This window comes from Odocoileus virginianus, chromosome 7 (assembly GCF_023699985.2).
Source record: "Odocoileus virginianus isolate 20LAN1187 ecotype Illinois chromosome 7, Ovbor_1.2, whole genome shotgun sequence".
In the NCBI taxonomy this organism is placed as follows: domain Eukaryota; kingdom Metazoa; phylum Chordata; class Mammalia; order Artiodactyla; family Cervidae; genus Odocoileus; species Odocoileus virginianus.
In genome coordinates, this window is record NC_069680.1 from 62,503,715 (window position 1) to 62,526,673 (window position 22,959).

A 22,959-nucleotide genomic window follows, 5' to 3' on the forward strand; every position below is an offset into this window, starting at 1 on the left:
AACTTGAAGTGGGACTTTGGTTCCTGACCAGAGATTGAGGTTGGGTTGCGTTGGTGAGAGTACCAAATCCTAACCACTACACCAGTGGTCAGTGACAAGGCCCAGGCTCTTCAGCTTTGCAGAGAAGAATTCCCATAAAGATAGAAAGTAATCAAGTAAAGTGTTTATTAGGAGAAGAAAGAGTACAGTACATGTGGATAGACACATGGGCAGACTCAGAGAGAGAGTTGCACCCTCAGGGTGATTTGAATCACTTTTATGGGGCATTTCTTCTGGGTTTCCTTTGGCCAATCATTTTGGTTTGCCTTGTTCTGAGTCCCTATTTAGTATACCTCAGTATTCTCCCATGTGTGCGTGCTCATCTCTTAGTCAAGATGGATTCTAGTGAAGAGGCTTAAGGGTAGTTGATATCACTTATTATTAGGTGGCGCCCCCTACCTTTTTGATTCCAGGGAGCCTTTTTGTGCATGTGTAGTTGGGGATGTCTTTTTGCCTTCAAGAATGAGATGTATGTGGTCTTTTATCTCTTAGCTAGGCAGGGCCCAGCCTCCTCCATCATCCTGCTTTAATGGGGTTTCTACTATTACCATCCACCTGCAATGCAGGGAGACCTGGGTTCAATCTCTAGGTTGGGAAGATTCCCTGGAGGAGGGCATGGCAACCCACTCCAGTGTTCTTGCCTGGAGAATCCCCATGGACAGAGGAGCCTGGTGGGCTACAGCCTATGGGGGTCGCAGAGAGATGGACACGACTGAGTGACTAAGCCCAACACAGAACTGCTATTACAGAGTTTCTGTCCATGGGGAGAAACTGTTCAGCCTAGGGCCCGTCTATGTCCTGCCTTTGCATCACCTGAGTCTTGCCAGTGTCTTAATGAAGGATCTTAAAGGTTCATTCTCAATTTTGTGTTTGACTAGAATCTGTTTTTTAATTTGAGAATAGTTTGTCTTCTGTAGTTTTGAAATGAGAAAAACTTTTATTTTCAAACCCAGCAAATCCTGGGTTATTTGTGTTTCTGCTAAATTTTGGGGGGAGAAAAAGATAAATTAAAAAATTGTTTCTCTTTTCCGCTTCTTTTTTACTATAGATAGCTGCAAGAAGTTAGGTAGCATTTTAGAACTCTGCCCTAAAATCTCCTTAGCTAGACCACTGAGTTCATTAGGTATATTGCCTCTTCCCCACATTATTGCAGGTGACAATACTGTCCAAATTTCCACTATTACATACATTTTCTCTAGCTTCTGATACAATTTTCCTCATTTTCCTTTAGGCTTTCATCAGCAGGCTCCTTGAAATCAATCTGCCACCCTGTTTTAGAGTTAGTGCCGCATGTTTTAGATTTTTTATGTAATAGCACCCCACCTCCAGGAATATTGACTTTAGATTGTCAAATAGAAGTTGTTTCATAATCCCTAAGTAAAGTGAGTAAATTTAGGAAAAATTTTCACTAAAATTGCTTAAAAATTGAAAATGATAAGTAGGGGAATTGAGGTGTGGGGCAGATGAAGTAAAATCAACCATAAGTTGGCAATTGTTGAATCTGGGTAGCAAATACGGGGGGCGGGGGGGGGATTCATTATACAATACAGTTGCATATATTTAAAATTTTCCATAATTAAACCTCAAAGTAAAAATATTTTGGGAGTTCTTCAGAGGTAAGTTAAAACTTAAGAAGATTTTATACTTAAAAAGATAGGTTTTAGTTTCATGGAAAACTCACTTATATGAAATACTCAAGTTTTCTGATTGTTTTCTCATTTGCCAAGCAAATGAGACATTATTATCTGGTACTTTTGGTCACCTACGATTGTACACTGAAATTTTTGTTTTCAATTCTTTTCTTTTTTTAAAATTTTATGATTACATTGTTTATCCACGAAAGCTACCTCATGATCTACTAACTGTATCTTGCCTGGCTTTATAACCAAAAATTTACTATGGTAGGTGATTTTCAAGCTTTTTTCCTGAAGTACTCCTCACTACAGAGAGTGAGAAATACACCCCCTTCAGGATCCTAGGGGTATCTTTGGCAAATGCGAAGTTTCTCTGAAATCCCATTTCCAAATTCCCATTTGAAGCTTACATAGATTTTTTTTTTATTCTATTGTGTACTAAATAGGGCTTCCCATTTGTGCTAGTGGTAAAGAATCTACCTGCCAATGCAGGCGTAACAGACGCGAGTTCGATCCCTGGGTCAGGAAGATCCCCTGGAGGAGGGCATGGCATCCCGCTCCAGTATTCTTGCATGAAGAATCCCATGAACAGAGGAGACTAGCAGGCTGCAGTCCATAGGGTCACACAGAGTTGGACATGACTAAAGCAACTTAACATACTTAGCACTTACGTACTAAGTGTGTATATCTTTTTATATATAATGTTTCTTTGGTATCCAAAAGTAGAGCATTCCTGTGAAACTTTGTAAGCAGCAATGGCATAAAATGAAGAAGAGTTACCTTAGGACAGCTTATGCTAATGGATGCATAAAATAAATGGAGGTAAAGTGCAGATGCTCACAGACACAATTCAAAGCTCTGGTGGCTTGATGCTGAGATGCTGAGTGTGGTTCCCGGAAGGAGTGTGATGGTACTACTTTCGTCACTCAGGTTCTGCATTGCTCCTAACATGGCTCATTGCATAACAAACACTGAACACTATTTTCATTTTTTGCCTTTTTTCATAAAAAGAAAAATCATCTTCAGGTTTCTTTTAGTTAGTGAAAGCAGGTACTAATGTAGGTTTTTCATAAAAGTGAAGTGAGTAAAGTGAACTTGCAAAAAGTAGGGGAATATAAAAATGTTTTCTATCATAACTCCAAGGAAAATAAACTCCAGGTAGTTGTGCCAAATTTTCCTCTAATACTAAGTAACACCTGGGCACACTGTTATTTATTCACCCCTCAGTCTGATCACAGATTGTGATGACTGGTTTTAAAAACATTATGGTAAACAAAACTAACGTTGGAGCCTTCAGGAATCTATTCTTCAGAGAACACTCATATCTTTGTATACAAATTTTAGGTGTTGGATTATTTTTAAAACTGTTTCGGTAAAGGGAGAAACCAAACTTTAGCATGTTATCCTTAACCTAGGAGGTAGGAGTAGGTAGAGACCATATCTTTAGGGCTTCCCTGGTGGCCAGATGGTGAAAAATTCACCTGCAGTGCAGGAGACCCAGGTTTGATCCCTGAGTTGTGAAGATCCCCTGGAGAAAGGAATGGCTACCCACTCCCAGTATTCTTGCCTGGAGAATTCCATGAACAGAGGAGCCTGGTGGGCTACAGTCCATGGGGTCGCAAAGAGTTGGACACAACTAAGTATCTGACCCTTTCACTTTCACTTTAAAACTATCCTTCACAAAATTTATAGTACTTTTAGTGTTATAATACAGTATCATCTGTTAAACTCAGCTCAGCTCAGTTGCTCAGTCGTGTCCGACTCTTTGCGACCCCATGAACTGCAGCACGCCAGGCCTCCCTGTCCATCACCAACTCACGGAGTCCACCCAAACCCATGTCCATCAAGTAGATGATGCCATCCAACCATCTCATCCTCTGTCATCCCCTCCTCCTCCTGCCCACAATCTTTCCCAGCATCAGGGTGTTTTCCAATGAGTCAACTCTTTGCATCACATGGCCAAAGTATTGGAGTTTCAGCTTCAACATCAGTCCTTCCAATGAAGGACTGATCTCCTTTAGGATGGACTGGTTGAATCTCCTTGCAGTCCAAAGGACTCTCAAGAGTCTTCTCCAACACCACAGTTCTATAGCATCAATTCTTCGGTGCTCAACTTTCTTTATAGTCCAACTCTCACATCCATACATGACCACTGGAAAAACCATAGCCTTGATCAGACAGACCTTTGTTGGCAAAGTAATGTCTCTGGTTTTTAATATGCTCTCTAGTTGGTCATAACTTTCCTTCCAAGGAGTAAACGTCTTTTAATTTCATGGCTGCAGTCACCATCTGTAGTGATTTTGGAGCCCAGAAAAATAAAGTCTGACACTGTTTCCACTGTTTCCCCATCTATTTGCCATAAAGTGATGGGACCAGATGCCATGATCTTAGTTTTCTGAATGTGGAGCTTTAAGCCAACTTTTTCACTCTCCTCTTTCACTTTCATCAAGAAGCTCTTGAGTTCTTCTTCACTTTCTGCCATAAGGGTGGTGTCATCTGCGTATCTGAGGTTATTGATGTTTCTCCCAGCAATCTTGATTCCAGCTTGTGTTTCTTCCAGCCCAGCGTTTCTCATGATGTACTCTGCATATAAGTTAAATAAGCAGGGTGACAATATACAGCCTCGACGTACTCCTTTTCCTATTTGGAACCAGTCTGTTGTTCCATGTCCAGTTCTAACTGTTGCATCCTGACCTGCATACAGGTTTCTCAAGAGGCAGGTCAGGTGGTGTGGTATGCCCATCTCTTTCACAGAATTTTCCACAGTTTATTGTGATCCACACGTCAAAGGCTTTGGCACAGTCAATAAAGCAGAAATAGATGTTTTTCTGGAAATCTCTTGCTTTTTCTATGATCCATTGGATGTTGGGAATTTGATCTCTGGTTCCTCTTCCGTTTCTAAAACCAGCTTGAACATCTGGAAATTCACAGTTCATGTATTGCTGAAGCCTGGCTTGGAGAATTTTGAGCATTACTTTACTGGCGTGTGAGATGACTGCAATTGTGCGGTGGTTTGAGCATTCCTTGGGATTGACTTTCTTAGGGATTGGAATGAAAATGGACCTTTTCCAGTCCTGTGGCCACTGCTGAGTTTTCCAAATTTGCTGGCATATTGAATGCAGCACTTTCATAGCATCATCTTTCAGGATTTGAAATAGCTCAACTGTGATTCCATCACCTCCACTAGCTTTGTTCATAGTGATGCCTCCTAAGGCCCACTAGACTTCATGTTCCAGAATGTCTGACTCTAGGTGAGTGATCACACCATCGTGATTATCTGGGTTGTGCAGATCTTTTTTGTACAGTTCTTCTGGATAACTATTAATGTGTGATAGAAATTTAAAATGCTTTAAAAATATAGGTGATGAGGGGTTCAAATTAATTAAATAATTTTCTAGATAATTAGTATTAACTGGCTCAGACAGTAAAGCATCTGTCTGCAATGCTGGTGACCCGGGTTTGATCCCTGGGTCGGGAAGATCCCCTGGCGAAGGAAATGGCAGCCCACTCCAGTACTCTTGCCTGGAATATCCCACAGATGGAGAAGCCTGGTAGGCTATAGTCATGGGGTCGCAAAGAGTCGGACATGACTGAGCGACTTTACTTACTTACTTTTAGTTTTTGTTGAAAGTATTTTCAAAAGATCTATGTTGTTGATTTTATAGGTATATAATGTGTTAAGATGGCTCTTCTTGAATGATTTAATGCCAGGTCACTAAAGGAAATGGCAATGCACTCCAGTGTTCTTGCCTGGAGAATCCCATGGATAGAGGAGCCTGGTGGGCTACAGTCCACAGGGTCGCAAAGAGTTGGACACGACTGAGCGACTACACTTACTTACTTAACTTCAGTGACGTTTTAATGTAAATTTATTTTTCATCTTCTAGGATTATGTTATAGAAGCTGTAGGATCAAAACGATTTCATGGAATTTTATAGTTACGACCTTAAAACTCATTTCATCCAGTCCTCATGTCACAGATGGAGAAACTGAAGTTCAGAGAGAGGTGAGGAACTTGAGAGAGGTCATGGTCTTAGCGCTGGAGCTAACATTAGAACTCTGGCCTTCTGACTTGTTCTTCCCACAGGCTCAACTTCCTTTTGAGAGTCTTGGGACCGACTCTGACCCACCAATTTCTTAGAAGATTTTCTTTGGTAATTCTTTGCCAGTTTGTTTTCTTAAAAATGGCTACTTTACTCTAAAAGAAAATAGAAAACATAACCTTGTTTCATGAGCACTCTAGGTAGTTAGTTCAAGGTAATCTTTAATTAAGCACGTTTTCCACATTTATACAAGGTTTCCTTAAGAATACATATGTGGCCTTTGAGGAAATGTTCAACTCAAAAATGGAAACTTCCACAGTTGAGAGGTCAGCCCGTTCTATCCTGAGGGCCATAAAGCATTTACTGAATCAAATGGTTCTAGAGTTAGGCTTTTAGTGTATCCTGAAGATTTTGCTTGCCTCCTTTGAGACAACCATCTATCCTTGCATCAGTAACTTCAGCATTTTCAGTGAGTTTAGCAGGCACACAGGATAAACAAGACAAAGGCATTTTGTTAACCCCATTTCCATTTAAAAATATTTTTGTGTTTAATTGGAATACAAATCAAGCTTGAGTTTTCTTTAAAAAGAAAGGTATAAAAGGTATATAGCTTTGAGTGACTCAAAGCTAATAGCTCTGGTCAGGGCTTCTGAATGATGTCTTAAAAGTCCTTTAGTCAAACTGTCAGGTACGTGTAAATGAGGCCTACAAATTTGTAGTTTCATCAGAAACAGTGAAAAAGGAAAATTATGATAAAGGCAAATACTTATTAATAACTACTCTATGCTGTTGGATAGTCAGTGCTCTCAGAGTCTGTCCTGCTCCACTGTATTCAGTCTATATATATATCTTCAAAATATTTGACCTTTGTTTTTAAAAGCAAACAGAACATTGATTTCTTTGCATAATCTTTAAAGCTTTACTTTCTGTTTTGTGTTTTATGCCTCTATTTGAACATTAAAATAATATTTGTTTATATTTTTCTTCTAATTCTATAAATACCTATTAAAAGTGAGCTCGTAAATCTGTACAATCCTTTACAAAAACATCACCACTCAAACTTACTTTGAAATATTTATACCTCTCATGTAATTGCATTGAGTACCTTCTCAGTACAGCTTAATCAACATGGTTTCATCCCTGTAGATCCTTCAGTTGATGTACCAAAAGAATTATGCCTTATTTCACTCGTATTATTCATGACTCACTGTTTCTGTATTTTCTTATAATAATATCCTCCCCCCATTCTTCTTTGAGAGTTTTATTGTCAGGGAAGATAAACTCAAAATAGAACACTTTTCAGGAGCAAAATTAGGTGGGTTTTTCCATCTGGATAAACTGTTTTGTGTTATTGTGGAGGAGACTATAGCTCATAAAGTAGATGGTTTTTTATTTTTTTCCCCTCTTGTATGTTTGTTTTAGAAACCATTTCTTCACAGAATCAGCAGCAGTTCTAATTTTTCCTGTGTTTTTTTTAATCCATTTGGCTCTCATTTTCCCCTTCTCTTGCCTATTGTAATACTCAATGAGCCTAAGGAAACTGCAGAACTTTCATTTAATAATGCAGTAGTGGAAAGAATGAGCAAATATGAGCAAATACTTACCACAGAGAAACAAAAATCCAAACCCACGAATCAGGATTGTTCAATTTGTTCCTAAGTGGCATTCTCTACTATTCATTTATCTGTGCTTTCTGGAAACTGTGAAGGGGGCTTGTGTTTGAAGACCTTTTTTTGGAGAATCTTCATATATATTCAATTCCTATCCTCCTAAATTTTTATAATAAATAACTTCAAACTTCCATTTTGTATACTTAGTATTTTATTATGAAAATTTTGAACTTTAACGAAGGTTGGAAGAATAGCTTTATGAATCCCATGTATACATTACCTAACGTCATCAGTTATAAGCCATATGGCCAATATTTCATCTTTACTGTCACTTGTTCCCTTGCACACACACATGAATATTGGATTGTTTTATGCAAATCATCTATCATATCATTTTTTCAAAAATATAGTTTTTTTTAAATATAGTTCTCTGAGATGTAAGTATAGCCACAATACCATAATCACATCTAAAAAAATCAACATATTTCCTTAATATCATCAACGTGAAAGTAGAAGTGTTAACCACTCAGTTGTGTCTGACTCTTTGTGACCCCATGGAGTGTAGCCTGCCAGACTCCTCTGTCCATGAGATTTTCCAGGCAAGAATACCGGAGTGGGTTGCCATTCCTTTTTCCAGGGGATCTTCCTATACAGGGATCAAAGCCAGGTCTCCTACATTGGAGGCAGATTCTTTACTGTCTGAGCCACCAGGTAAGCCCTTAATATCAAGTAACTAGTAAATATTCAAGAGTTCCTAATTGTCCCATACATGTTTTATTATAGTTGGTTCATTTGAAGCAGAATCCAAACCAGGGCCGTACATTATATTCTCTTTTAATCTATAGGGTCCTATTCTCTCATCTTTTTTTGTTTTTTAAGAAATGCAAATAAATATTTATTTAGAATGTGAAAAAAGCTCTTACTACTTATACATTTCAAAAACCAATGAACACATATTCCAGGATAGTAACGAAAAAAAATTTTTTTTTTCCATTTATTTTTATTAGTTGGAGGCTAATTATTTTACAACATTGCAGTGGTTTTTGTCATACATTGAAATGAATTAGCCATGGATTTCGAAAATTTTTATTAACTACCTGAAACACTTCTTTGGTACTTTTGTCACTGTGGTATTTTATTCTTATGTTTTTTTGTTTTCATACTCTTTGATCATTTCTTCATATAATAAAAGTTTTTTAAGGTAATTTTCTGTAGAAGGCAATAGTTAATTCAGGTTTTTCTCTAGTATGGTTAATTAAAATTTGTTTTTTATTGTTGAAAGTTTGGGTGCAAAAAAAGAACAAATTGACAAACAGATGCACTCTTGTTTGTAGTACTACTACAAATAAGAGTACAGTTAATTCTGTATTGTGCTGTTTTCAACAAAAATGATAAAAAGGTGTGGTGAATTATAATTGTATGCATGTGTTATCAAATATATTTCTGACAAATGAGAGTTTCATTTTGGCTAGGTGTGAATGAGAACTGAATCTTTCACTTAAATTTTCCCCCTTGTCAATTATTTGTTGAGATGAATCAGATCATTTGTGCTATAGAAATTCCCTATAAAATTTGCTAATCCTTGTGACATCTTTTAATATCTTTTAACATATTTTCCTCTCTCCTGTATTCCTACATATTGTTAATTAAGTGTAGAAGTTTAAGCAGATTCTAGTTCAATTTTTTTGGCAAGAATACATTACAAGTGATTCTGTATACTTCCTGTTGCATTACATCAGAGGGTACAGTGTTTATTTATCTTTCCTTTTATTAAGATATAGTACCACAACCCCCAGTTTTCAGTTCAATATTTTTAAGCAGTCTGAAAGCTTGATGTTGAGACCTTGCTTTAAATAAATCAATTTGGAACTTTTTTTTTTCCATTTATTTTTATTAGTTGGAGGCTAATTACTTCACAACATTTCAGTGAGTTTTGTCATACATTGACGTGAATCAGCCATGGAGTTACATGTATTCCCCATCCCGATGCCCCCTTCCACCTGCCTCTCCGCCCGATTCCTCTGGGTCTTCCCAGTGCACAGGCCCGAGCACTTGTCTCATGCATCCCACCTGGGCTGGTGATCTGTTTCACTATAGATAATATACATGCTGTTCTCTCGAAACATCCCACCCTCGCCTTCTCCCACAGAGTCCAAAAGTCTGTTCTGTACATCTGTGTCTCTTTTTTCTGTTTTGCATATAGGGTTATCATTACCATCTTTCTAAATTCCATATATATGTGTTAGTATGCTGTAATGTTCTTTATCTTTCTGGCTTACTTCACTGTGTATAATGGGCTCCAGTTTCATCCATCTCATTAGAACTGATTCAAATGAATTCTTTTTAATGGCTGAGTAATATTCCATGGTGTATATGTACCACAGCTTCCTTATCCATTCGTCTGCTGATGGGCATCTAGGTTGCTTCCATGTCCTGGCTATTATAAACAGTGCTGCAATGAACATTGGGGTACACATGTCTCTTTCAGATCTGGTTTCCTTGGTGTGTATGCCCAGAAGTGGGATTGCTGGGTCATATGGCAGTTCTATTTCCAGTTTTTTAAGAAATCTCCACACTGTTCTCCATAGTGGCTGTACTAGTTTGCATTCCCACCAACAGTGTAAGAGGGTTCCCTTTTCTCCACACCCTCTCCAGCATTTATTGCTTGTAGACTTTTGGATAGCAGCCATCCTGACTGGTGTGTAATGGTACCTCATTGTGGTTTTGATTTGCATTTCTCTGATAATGAGTGATGTTGAGCATCTTTTCATGTGTTTGTTAGCCATCTGTGTGTCTTCTTTGGAGAAATGTCTGTTTAGTTATTTGGCCCATTTCTTGATTGGGTCATTTATTTTTCTGGAATTGAGATGCAGGAGTTGTTTGTATATTTTTGAGATTAATCCTTTGTCTGTTGCTTCATTTGCTATGATTTTCTCCCAATCTGAGGGCTGTCTTTTCACCTTACTTATGGTTAGTTTCCTTTGTTGTGCAAAAGCTTTTAAGTTTCATTAGGTCCCATTTGTTTATTTTTGCTTTTATTTAAATATTCTGGGAGGTGAGTCATAGAGGACCCTGCTGTGATTTATGTCAGAGAGTGTTTTGCCTATGTTCTCCTCTAGGAGTTTGATAGTTTCTGGTCTTACATTTAGATCTTTAATCCATTTTGAGTTTATTTTTGTGTATGGTGTTAGAAAGTGTTCTAGTTTCATTCTTTTACAGGTGGTTGACCAGTTTTCCCAGCACCACTTGTTAAAGAGGTTGTCTTTTTTCCATTGTATATTCTTGCCTCCTTTGTTGAAGATAAGGTGTCCATAGGTTCGTGGATTTATCTCTGGGCTTTCTATTCTGTTCCACTGATCTATATTTCTGTCTTTGTGCCAGTACCATACTGTCTGATGACTGTGGCTTTGTAGTGGAGTCTGAAGTCAGGCAGGTTGATTCCTCCAGTTCCATTCTTCTTTCTCAAGATTACTTTGGCTCTTCGAGGTTTTTTGTATTTACATACAAATTGTGAAATTATTTGTTCTAGTTCTGTGAAAAATACTGTTGGTAGCTTGATAGGGATTGCATTGAATCTATAGATTGCTTTGGGTAGAATAGCCATTTTGACAATATTGATTCTTCCAATCCATGAACACGGTATGTTTCTCCATCTATTTGTGTCCTCTTTGATTTCTTTCATCAGTGTTTTATAGTTTTCTATGTATAGGTCTTTTGTTTCTTTAGGTGGATATACTCCTAAGTATTTTATTCTTTTTGTTGCAATGGTGAATGGTATTGTTTCTTTAATTTCTCTTTCTATTTTTTCATTGTTAGTGTATAGGAATGCAAGGGATTTCTGTGTGTTAATTTTATATCCTGCAACTTTACTATATTCATTGATTAGCTCTAGTAATTTTCTGGTAGAGTCTTTAGGGTTTTCTATGTAGAGGATCATGTCATCTGCAAACAGCGAGAGTTTCACTTCTTCTTTTCCTATCTGGATTCCTTTTACTTCTTTTTCTGCCCTGATTGCTGTGGCCAAAACTTCCAACACTATGTTGAATATTAGTGGTGTGAGTGGGCACCCTTGTCTTGTTCCTGATTTCAGGGGAAATGCTTTCAATTTTTCACCATTGAGGGTGATGCTTGCTATGGGTTTGTCATATATAGCTTTTATTATGTTGAGGTATGTTCCTTCTATTCTTGCTTTCTGGAGAGTTTTAATCATTAATGAGTGTTGAATTTTGTCAAAGGCTTTCTCTGCATCTATTGAGATAATCATATGGTTTTTATCTTTCAATTTGTCAGTGTGGTGTATTACATTGATTGATTTGCAGATATTAAAGAATCCTTGCATTCCTGGGATAAAGCCCACTTGGTCATGGTGTATGATATTTTTAATATGTTGTTGGATTCTGTTTGCTAGAATTTTGTTAAGGATTTTTGCATCTATGTTCATCAGTGATATTGGCCTGTAGTTTTCTTTTTTTGTGGCATCTTTGTCTGGTTTTGGAATTAGGGTGATGGTGGCCTCATAGAATGAGTTTGGAAGTTTACCTTCTGCAATTTTCTGGAAGAGTTTGAGTAAGATAGGTATTAGCTCTTCTCTAAATTTTTGGTAGAATTCAGCTGTGAAGCCATCTGGTCCTGGGCTTTTCTTTGCTGGAAGATTTCTGATTACAGTTTCGATTTCCATGCTTGTGATGGGTTTGTTAAGATCTTCTATTTCTTCCTGGTTCAGTTTTGGAAAGTTATACTTCTCTAAGAACTTGTCCATTTCTTCCAAGTTGCCCATTTTATTGGCATAGAGCTGCTGGTAGTAGTCTCTTATGATCCTTTGTATTTCAGTGTTGTCTGTTGTGATCTCTCCATTTTCGTTTCTAATTTTGTTAATTTGGTTCTTCTCCCTTTGTTTCTTAATGAGTCTTGCTAATGGTTTGTCAATTTTGTTTATTTTTTCAAAAAACCAGCTTTTAGCTTTGTTGATTTTTGCTATGGTCTCTTTAGTTTCTTTTGCATTTATTTCTGCCCTAATTTTTAAGATTTCTTTCCTTCTGCTAACCCTGGGGTTCTTCATTTCTTCCTCCTCTAGTTGCTTTAGGTGTAGAGTTAGGTTATTTATTTGACTTTTTTCTTGTTTCTTGATGTAAGCCTGTAATGCTATGAACCTTCCCCTAAGCACTGTTTTTACAGTGTCCCATAGGTTTTGGGTTGTTGTGTTTTCATTTTCATTCATTTCTATGCATATTTTGATTTCTTTTTTGATTTCTTCTATGATTTGTTGGTTATTCAGAAGCGTGTTGTTTAGCCTCCATATGTTTGAATTTTTAACAATTTTTTTCCTGTAATTGAGATCTAATCTTACTGCACTGTGGTCAGAAAAGATGACTGGAATGATTTCAATTTTTTTGAATTTACCAAGGCTAGATTTATGGCCCAGGATGTGATCTGTTCTGGAGAAGGTTCCGTGTGCACTTGAGAAAAAGGTGAAGTTGAGTGTTTTGGGGTGAAATGTCCTATAGATATCAATTAGGTCTAGCTGGTCCATTGTGTCCTTTAAAGTTTGTGTTTCCTTGTTCATTTTCTGTTTAGTTGATCTATCCATAGTTGTGAGTGGGGTATTAAAGTCTCCCACTATTATTGTGTCACTATTAATTTCCTCTTTCATACTCGTTAGCGTTTGCCGTACATATTGCAGTGCTCCTATGTTGGGCGCATATATATTTATAATTGTTATATCTTCTTCTTGGATTGATCCTTTGATCATTATGTAGTGTCCTTCTTTGTCTCTTTTCACATCCTTTATTTGAAAGTCTATTTTATCTGATATGAGTATTGTGACTCCTGCTTTCTTTTGGTCTCCGTTTGCGTGAAATATTTTTTTCCAGCCCTTCACTTTTAGTCTGTATGTGTCCCTTGTTTTGAGGTGGGTCTCTTGTAGACAGCATATATAGGGGTCTTGTTTTTGTATCCATTCAGCCAATCTTTGTCTTTTGGTTGGGACATTCAACCCATTTACATTTAAGGTAATTATTGATAGGTGTGGTCTGGTTGCCATTTACTTTGTTGTTTTGGGTTCACGTTTATACAATCTTACTGCATTTCCTGTCTAGAGAAGATTCTTTAGCATTTGTTGAAGAGCTGGTTTGGTGGTGCTGAATTCTCTCAGCTTTTGCTTTTCTGTAGAGCTTTTGAATTCCCCTTCATATCTGAATGAGATCCTTGCTGGGTAGAGTAATCTAGGTTGTAGGTTATTCTCTTTCATTACTTTAAGTATGTCCTGCCATTCCCTTCTGGCCTGGAGGGTTTCTATTGATAGATCAGCTGTTATCCTTATGGGAATCCCTTTGTGTGTTATTTGTTGTTTCTCCCTTGCTGCTTTTAATATTTGTTCTTTGTGTTTGATCTTTGTTAATTTGATTAATATGTGTCTTGGGGTGTTTCGCCTTGGGTTTATCCTGATTGGGACTCTCTGGGTTTCTTGGACTTGGGTGACTATTTCCTTCCCCATTTTAGGGAAGTTTTCAGCTATTATCTCCTTGAGTATTTTCTCATGGCGTTTCTTTTTGTCTTCTTCTTCTGGGACTCCTATGATTCGAATGTTGGAGTGTTTCACCTTGTCCCAGAGGTCCCTGAGGTTGTCCTCATTTCTTTTGATTCTTTTTTTCTTTTTTCCTGTCTGCTTCATTTCAATTTGGAACTTTTAAACATCGCAAGACAAATTGTTTTTCTTTTGTAATTTTAGGTATGTAATGTTTTCTTTAAAAAAAGGATTCTGCTCAATTCTAATTCTCAGAATAGACTTCCTTAAGTGAGAACTATAGGGTAAAAAAGCTACGTAATTAAATGAAGATTCTCTTAAGTTTTGTTTTGCGTCTTCATTCCACATACATTTATATATATAATAAATACTGAGACCCTGTAATGTGCCAGGCACTATAAAGGTGACATGGTTCCTGCTTCCATGGAGTTTACAGACTAATAAAGGAACAGATAGTAATCAAATAATCTCACAATTAAATTTAAATTATAAATTTTCAGTGCTTAGAATAGAGATATGAAGAACTCTAAGAGAATTTATTAAGGGGATTTGATCTAGTCTGGTTTTCAAGGAGGTAATGACTGAAGGAGATCTGTAGAAATGATCAGCTGAAGGAATACATTGGAATCTTTCTTTAAACAGAATAAACTGAGGTCTTTCTGTAAATGGACTGAATGAGGAAAGACCCTTTGCCCAAAGAGGAGAATGTAGAATTCAAGTGCAAAAGCAGTGTATACTAACTTATAGAAGGTGAGAAGTCTGGTATGAAATCAAGCCAGAGATATAGGTCGGCAATACGTCATGAAGGGCTTTGCAGACAGCTATGTGGAGGTCTTGAGATCCTTAATTCATTCATATTTGCAGGTATTATTTGAATGAGCATGTCTATTATATATTAGGTACATTTCTCTTACTGCCAGGAACATCTAGTTGAACCAGTCATGAAGCTTTTGCTCCAGTAGTGGTGTAGGCAGAAGGGAAGGGGACAAAAACACATCAATAAGATCATATAGTGAGAAGCACCAAGAGTAAAATAAAGCCAACTCTTGTGTTCATGGTAACTATTGAGCTACTTTAAACTGAATAAAAAGAGAGGACCCAGCTAAGTAGGGGATTTTAATGAAACCTGAATGACAGAAAGGAACCAATCCATGAAAATCTGTGGAAGGAACATTCTAGGCAGAGAAAAGAAATTGTGTAAGGCCCTAAGAGCAGAACATGGTTGGCGAGTTCAGGGAACTGTAAGAAATCATTGGGCTGGGATCTGTGGAATAAGGATGACAGAGGTACAAAATAAGATCAAAGAGGCATATAGCTCCTATATAGATGTAAAAACATATTACCAAACTAGTAAAATTCAAGTAGCCTTAGTTTTATGTGATAATGTTTTGCTAACATTAAATTAAATGGCCAACACAACCTGTGCGAGAGGGGAGTTTTGGGGAGAATGGATATCTGTATATGTAGAGCTGAATCCCTTTGCTGTTCACCAGAAACTATCACAACATTATTGATTGGCTATATCCCAATGCAAATAAAAAGTTAAAAAAAATTAAAGGACCAACATAAAAGATGATTATGGTACTCATTTTCACTGCTTGGATTCTTTTGCGTCTGTCATACATACACTACTGTGTATGCTGTGATGTCTCAATTCTCCTACCATTTTTTCCTTCTTTTCGAAATTTTACAGGAGTTTTGTGTAATCTGTTATGGTCTCACTTACCTGCATAGAACTTTTCACTAACACAGTGTAAAACACAAATGTGAAAGTGAATTTCATAGCATCATTCTAGTTTATCCAGTCTGTATAGCACAGCTCTAGCGAGTGACATTTCTTTGGTAATTCATGTGGTTTCTTAAGTATTTGAGAGACAATAGTTACTGTATTGCTTTTCACACATAGGAGCAGCATTTTCATACATTATTTGGATACCTAGGTAAGTTTAAAAACCTGACTTTAGCCATAAATAAATATCATTACAAGGTGATTCATCTTGGGGTCAGCGTGGGGTAGGGGAGAGACTCTGACAGAATTTAATAATTCCTCATTCACAACACAGTCAGCTGAAGTAAAACCTAAAAGAGAATCTTGAGGAAGGTATTACCTAATGTTAATACGTTGATAACTTTTCATTAGGCCACATGTGCTTTTACTGAAAAAAAATTTTTTTTATATGTACTTTTAAGGTGCTTCTCCTTGGAGCCAGTAACTGTTAAATGTAGCCTAAGTCAAGAAAACTAATAAAATTTGCTCAAATTAAATGAGTTTTTGTTGTTGTTGTCATTTTTGTATTAGAAAGGGAGGCTAGTCATCATGAAACAGTCAAAGCCCAAATTTTAACTAAATTCTAAATTGTTTATTGGAACAGTAAATCTAATGCCTTGATTTTTCTGCCTCCTTTTCCTTCCCCATATTTATACTATCTTTCTCCTCCCCATCTTTACCACCCACCCACCCCCACCCCACACACAAACTTTCCTTAGAGAATTGACCTGATATTGAATTTTTAACCTAAGTATTGACTGGCTGTCCTAAGGGATGGCCAACAGAAGATAGGATACAGAGAGTCTTCTCCCTTTTCTCACCCAGGAACATGTATTAGTCATGAAATAACATATAAATACAATTCTGCTAATGTGTATTTATATATTATTGGTAAGATAAACTAATGAAATAGAAGAAAACTTAAAAAGCAGTCATTGATTTCTCTCCAGATTCTGTTTACTTATTTAAACATCCAATTACTTTTCCAAATAGAAACAGTCAGTTAGATACAAACTAGTCAATGAGCAACACGAAATAGGAAATTTTGTAATACTTTTTAGACACTTATTTTATTTTACTTAATGATAAATGATTTCTGTAAGAAATGCTTAGGAAGAGAATAACAACAACATATTATTATCACTAATGGATATTAGGTTTCTTTTGTCATTATATTTAGCAGTTGGCCAACCTTTTCTTCCACCTTTTATCTCTGAAACTCAGCCATATTCTCTTCTTTGATTCCTATGCAGAGCTCATTACCAGCCAAGTAAGACAGGATTCAAGTAATTGTTTGCCCTGAAATTAGGTAAGTCTACTGTAGAATTTTTTTGTGAAATAGGAACAGTCATGGACATCTGAACTAATAACTTCAAAAGGCTTATAGAATACCAAGAAAATATTTTACAGTTTGACACAAGAAGAAAGTTTCTCCCCAAATTTGTTAATTTTTCAGGTATATTCTTCATGTTCATGGGATAGACAACTGTTAGATAAAGGAAATAATAAGAATCTAATAACACACATTTTAAAGGTAATTTTTTAGAAGGAAGTATCCTTCTAGTACTTTGAAGAAGAGTTGGGATCCATTTATTTTGTGGAAAACATTGAAAATTATAGAAAGTTTTGACTTTATCCTTTGAGCAAAGAGAAGTGAATGAAAGTGTGTTGAAGAAGTGATGATACTAATATCATCCAATCTTTATTTGGGGGGAGTGACTAGTACACTCTGATGAATATATTAGAAGAATAGGTTCTATTGCAGGAGTAGTTAACAATAGCAAAAAATAATTTTAGTGTTTTGAGTGTCAGTGCTTTTATACATTAGGCCTTTGCTACTTACATCTGGATTTATAGATGCAGAAACTAAGGTTTTAGGTGGTTAAAAACAAAAACAAAACTTCAACATCACAAAGCTAGTAAATTGAGGAGCTGAGATCCAAATTCATTTCTCACTTCAGGGCCTGTGTACTTAACCTCTGAATTACATACCAGTGTTGGTTTAAGAAAAAAACAAACAAACTAAAAAGGAGTGAAAAGTGTGGTGGTAGACTTGATGATACATGGAATTGACTGGGAGTAGGAAGTGCAGATTCTAAGATGACTGTGAGGTTTTAAGCCTGAGAGAATAACCGGAAGATTGGAGTTAATTAATCAAAATAGGAAACACTGGAGTGGAACAAGTTTGGGAACATACAGTTTAAGAAACTGTAAGTATATTTGACAGAGATATCTAGCAGTTGGAAATTTGGATCTGAACAATACAGAAAGGACTCAAATTATTATTTTCACTGTGATAATAACTTGGAAGTTCTAAAAACAAAGGTTGAGCTCTCATGCGTAATGAAGTGTGACAAGGCAAAGGCAAAGAACAGGCCTTAATGGGTATTTGGGGGACAGCTGAAAGAGCAATAGTCAATGAAGGAGATAGAAATAATCTAAGGCACAGTAGGGCAAGAAGTAAATTCAGAAATTCTTAAAATTCAAAGAAAAGAATTTCAAGAGGGACAAGGTAGTCCGCAGTGTCAAATGTTTCCAAAAGGTATTAATATATGAGAACTGAGAAAAAGGCAATGGAAAATTTGACAGTGAAAAAACTAGTTTGGGTAGAAAGTATTAATAGAAGCAGTGAAGGTAAGAGTTTGTGGGGTGGGTGAATGGATGCAGTTCAGAAGAAGACATGTTTTAGTTTTAGGGAAAGAGCCAAAACTGAAGCAGTAAAGAGATTAACCTTGCAAAGGAATACAGATGCTGCTTCTCTGGCTGTAGAATAAAAGAAAACTAACACAACATTGTAATTCAGCTATGCAATAGATAGATAGATAGGGGAGGGAGGAAAGGGGGGCGGGAAGGAGAGAGAAAGGAAGGAAGGAAGAAAAAATAAATTGAGAAGCTTTTCTGTGGTAACAAGAGAAATCTTGGAAATGAATTTCATAAGATCTTGACCTTGGTAAAGTCACCGAGAGGTATAGGAAACAATCCTGGAAAGCTCTGTAGGGAAAAAGTCTGAGTATCTACTAGAAATATGTGAAAATATTTATTTACTGAGCAAACTTCATCTGAAGTTGGATAATGTGAATTCGTATCAGTGTCAGTTAAGACAGTTGTCTTAACTGTTTAAATAGTCCTTGCCTCCTCCTATGATAGGAATTGATGAAGTGGATCAGTAGCAGGGGTTGACAAAAGTGGATCTAGGAGGTCAAGGAACCTGAGACACTAGAGAACATAATTAAAACAAGGCTTATCCTAAGAAGGGAAAAAGGCAAGGAGGATAGGCCTGAATATGCCAAGGGAGAATATTGAAAAAGACTCTGTAACTTCTTTTGGTTACACTCACTCATTAAGAGATCTCAAAGCTGTTCAGCACATGCTTTTAGTAACAGATTTAGTGTACACTCTACTGGTCTCCTTCGTGAAGTCACACTTTGAATGAACCAAGATAGTTTAAACTCACATCTTTTACTGCCAGTTTACTTAAATGAAAATGTGTAATTTATAATGCTGCCTTTCAGTTTTGTGGTGGTGGTGGTTTCTAGAAAAAGATAATTGATGTTAAAGGAAGCTCCCATTGTAGCATCAATGAGCCAAAATAACATTTGTTAATATCTTGTTGATGTGTTCATGTGTGTTTTTTTTATCTTTTTTTAAAAATTATTTTTCTTTATATGTATGTTTTTTGTTGAACTGAATTGGCATTGTTACGAGATAAGCATTTTCTTGTGCCTTTGTAGTTATGTAGGAGATAGTGACGGACAGGGAAGCCTGGCATTCTGCAATCCATGGGGTTGCAAAGAGTTAAGACACGACTGAGCGACTGACCAACAACAAAAAACTATTCACTAGAGTCCATCCCTGAAGTTCCTTTTCCCCTTCACAACCTGTATTAACCCTTTGGGTAATAACCAATAGATTTGATCTTCTGTCAATCTATTAAATAAGATTTATACCATAAGATAAGTGGAACTTATTTTTACAATTGGATTTTCTTTTCCTGACTAGGCAGCCACCCAATTCTGGATTGCTTTTCTTTCAACTAATGCATTTCAGAGCAGGAGAAAAGTTATCTTTCAAATTCAGTTTAGTTCAGTAGAAAAGGCATACTGTTAATAAAAATGCATAAGTTGTCTTTGAGCTTATCATTTAATGATTTCCTTTTATCTGTATTCAGAGACTGAGTAATGAGACTGTTTAAATATTTGAAAAATAAATTCCACATTAACCAACTTGTCTTGGAAGACAAATGATAATTTCTCAAGATAACATGATTTTTTTGGGGAAAGAATGTTACCAACAGTGCTTTTTCAGTCTAATTTTGGTACCTATAGAATTCTAAAAGATGTCTTTTCCTTCATTACAGATATAGCCTGAGACATTCTTCTGTGTCTTCCTACATTCAGGAGAAAAACAAATTTCACTCAGGCAAGCCAGTGTTCCTTATCATTTATGTTCTAGATAACACTTGAAGGCAATGTGTGCTGCTGCTGCTGCTAAGTTGCTTCAGTCGTGTCCGACTCCGTGTGACCCCATAGACGGAAGCCCACCAGGCTCCCCCATCCCTGGGATTCTCCAGGCAAGAACACTGGAGTGGGTTGCCTTTTCCTTCTCCAATGCATGAAAGTGAAAAGTGAAAGGGAAGTCGCTCAGTCGTGTCCGACTCTTAGCGACCCCATGGACTGCAGCCTACCAGGCTCCTCCATCCATGGGATTTTCCAGGCAAGAGTACTGGAGTGGGGTGCCATTGCCTTCTCCATGAAGGCAATGTGTGTGTGTGTGTGTGTGTATAAGGAAATTATATTATCTCTTCACTTTAGATATGTATAGTGATTTTTTAATATGGAAAGTATAATATTTTTAATTTGTACTTTCAGGATTTCTTATACTTCATTATCAATGTGAGGTGGGGACAGTGGGCAGAGCGAGAGACAAAAGAAAGAAAAGGAACCTCTGATCCAGTGACCAGAGAGAATAGAATTCTATAAAGAGATTTAAAGGCTAATACAGGTTGTGAAGGGGGAAAGGAATTTTGAGGATAGACTCTAATGAATAGTTTTTTTTTGTTGTTGGTCAGTTGCTCGGTCATGTCTGACTCTTTGCAACCCCATGGACTGCAGCATGCCAGGCTTCCCCGTCCTTCACCATCTCCTAGAGCTTGCTCAAACTCATGTCTGTTGAGTCCAACCATATCGTCCTCTGTCATCCCCTTCTCCTCCTGCCTTCAATCTTTCCCAGCATCAGGGCCTTTTCCAGTGGGTTGGCTCTTCTCATCAGGTGGCCAGAGTATAGGAGCTTCAGCATCAGTCCTTCCAATGAATATTCAGGATTGATTTCCTTTAGGATTGACTGGTTTGATCTCTTTGCAGTCCAAGGGACTCTCAAGACAACACCACAGTTCAAAAGAATTGATTCTTCCATGCTCAGCCTTCTTTATTGCTCAACTTTCACATCCATACTTGACTACTGGAAAAACCATAGCTTTGACTATACGGACCTTTGTTGGCAAAGTAATGTCTCTGCTTTTTAATACGCTGTCTAGGTTTGTTATAGTTTTTCTTCTAAGGAGCAAACATCTTTTCATTTTATGGCTGCAGTCACCATCTGCAGTGATTTTGGAGCCCAAGAAAATAGTCTGTCACTGTTTCCATTGTTTCCCCATCTATTCGCCATGAAGTGATGGGACTGGATGCCATGATCTTCGTTTTTTGAATGTTGAGTTTTATGCCAGCTTTTTCACTCTCCTCTTTCACCTTCATCAAGAGGCTCTGTAGCTCCTCTTTGCTTTCTTCCATAAAGGTGATGTCATCTACATTTCTGAGGTTATTGATATTTCTCCTAGCAGTCTTGATTCCAGCGTGTCTTTCATCCAGCCTGGCATTTCTCATGATATACTCTGCATATAAGTTAAATAAGCAGGATGACAGTATACACCCTTGATGTACTCCTGTCCCAATTTTGAACCGGTCTGTTATTCCATGTCTGATTCTAATTGTTGCTTCTTGACCTGCACACAGGTTTCTCAAGAGGCAGGTCAGGTGGTCTGGTATTCCCAGCTCTTTAAGAATTTTCCATAGTTTGTTGTGATCCACACAGTCAAAGGCTTTAGCATAGTTAATGAAGCAGAAGCAATTTTTCTGGAATTCTCTTGCTTTTTCTGTGATCCAGCAGATGTTGGCAGTTTGATGTTAATGTTTATTATTGAGAATATGCTCTAAAATAGCATTTGAGGTGAAGGACTGTTTTCTGACAATACCTAACATAAACATATTGTTGCAATATGAAGGAAATTTTTGCAAAGCAATATAAAGAGGAAGTAAGCTTTCTTCCCGTTACTGCTTTAAATAATGTTTTATCGAATACTTAGGCTTTATGTTGTCTGTTTATTAGTGTCCTGTTGGAGATTGGTGCAGCAGGACATCCAGCCTTTGAATAAACATAAGAACCTTGACAATTTAGTCATCTCTGTGGCTTGAAGATTAAAAATATGTTTTAACACATCTTATTCCTGGATCACTTTCATCAGTGTCATTTCTAAGCTGTACTAAACATTAAATAGTGCTGCCAGCACTTGGAACACAGCCTAGCTGTTAGTCCAGTAGCCCAGCCCAGTGTTCTGGATTTTCATATATTGAGGATGACTCATGTCATCCAAACAGATTCCCACAAGGAAACCAAAATGAGACAAGCTTTTAGTAAGATGAATAGAACCCATTAGAACACAAATTCAAATGATATAGCCAGCCATAGACCTCTAGTGAGAGCTGCTGACCAGCCAGTTTGGAAATTAGCACTTAGACACAGAGGGTCTTTTAATGAGCAATGGCATCAGCCAGCAGTGTGCTGTAAGACCCGGAGCTGTAAAGACTGCAGAAACCGAAACCTCTATAGAAGGTGATAAAAATCAGGCAAATGTGGGAAAGAATGTAAGAGAGTTTTGTTAATGTAAATACCTTTTGATATCTGCACTATGGATAGCATATTTTTGTGATTTTTTTCTGATTGTAAAATAATATGTGATTACTGTAAATAATTTGGAAACTATACAGATATAATCACCTAACATCTGTTTGGCACATGTCTTTCTAGTCAATACATAGATATTTTTAAAACTCAGTTTCATACTGCACAATGTGTTTTATAACTAAGCATATTTTAATACCTATTCCTAACAAATTTTAAGCATTAAAAATCACTTTAACCTCCTAAAATTGGAGGAGATATTTGAACCAGAGTGACAGATGATTGAAAAGTAAAAGCATTTACATACATATATGTCAACAAATGAGAGCTAAATCAAATAAGAATACAACAAGGGATCAGTGATGGTCAGGTGCAACTGCCGATACTA

The 22,959-nt window shown here is 37.0% G+C and overlaps 1 protein-coding gene and 1 long non-coding RNA gene across 3 annotated transcripts in view; both read left to right on the forward strand.

The window, feature by feature from the left end:
• Window positions 1-20,260, forward strand: part of LOC110138934 (uncharacterized) — a 46,776-nt gene extending 26,516 nt beyond the window's left edge. The window contains exons 2-3 of the long non-coding RNA XR_002314334.2: window positions 16,871-16,926; window positions 19,975-20,260. This is a non-coding gene — a long non-coding RNA (uncharacterized lncRNA). The remainder of the gene's footprint in view (window positions 1-16,870; window positions 16,927-19,974) is intronic.
• Window positions 1-22,959, forward strand: part of MCU (mitochondrial calcium uniporter) — a 223,463-nt gene that overhangs the window by 111,396 nt on the left and 89,108 nt on the right. The window lies entirely within an intron of this gene.